Source organism: Monopterus albus, unplaced genomic scaffold, assembly GCF_001952655.1.
Source record: "Monopterus albus unplaced genomic scaffold, M_albus_1.0 scaffold197.1, whole genome shotgun sequence".
NCBI classification, from domain to species: domain Eukaryota; kingdom Metazoa; phylum Chordata; class Actinopteri; order Synbranchiformes; family Synbranchidae; genus Monopterus; species Monopterus albus.
Window position 1 is genome coordinate 807,718 of NW_018128077.1, and position 704 is coordinate 808,421.

Consider the following 704-nt stretch of genomic DNA (forward strand, 5'->3'; position numbering starts at 1 on the left):
TACAATGGTTGAAGTGAACTTTTGTAAGTGTTTCCCCAGTTTTCAACGCCATACTTTAAGTATGGTAAAATCAGTGAAGACTACAAAATGCGTAGTGCTTTCCTGTCCAAAATATATCTAACCCTTGCCAATATCGATATTTTTTTGCTATTTTGTGCTGAACATATCTGATATGAGATTTCCAGGAGAATTTGTCATCAACTATGACACCTAGAAATTTAATTTCATGTACTCGTTCTATATTAGCTCCCCCAATATTCAATTGAAGTTCATTGTCTAGTCTGTGATTCCCAAATACCATAAATTTAGTTTTATCCATATTCAGAGATAGAATATTACTGTCACACCATTTCTTTATCTTCTCAAGTTCCTGTGAAACCCGTCCAGAGAGTTGCTGTAGGTTTTCACCCGATGCCCATATGGTAGTGTCATCAGCAAACTAAACCACTTTCACTAAATCAGAAACCTTGCATATATCATTAATGTATAATATAAATAATTTAGGTCCCAAAACAGAACCCTGCGGCACTCCACATACAATGTCCAGCTCACTTGATTGGTATTCACCCAACTTAACAAATTGACGCCTCTGTGTCAAATAACTTCTGATCCATTTCCAAACTATTCCTCTGATCCCATATTTCTCTAACTTATCCATTAATAGTTCATGATTAATTGTATCAAATGCTTTTTTTAGGTCAATA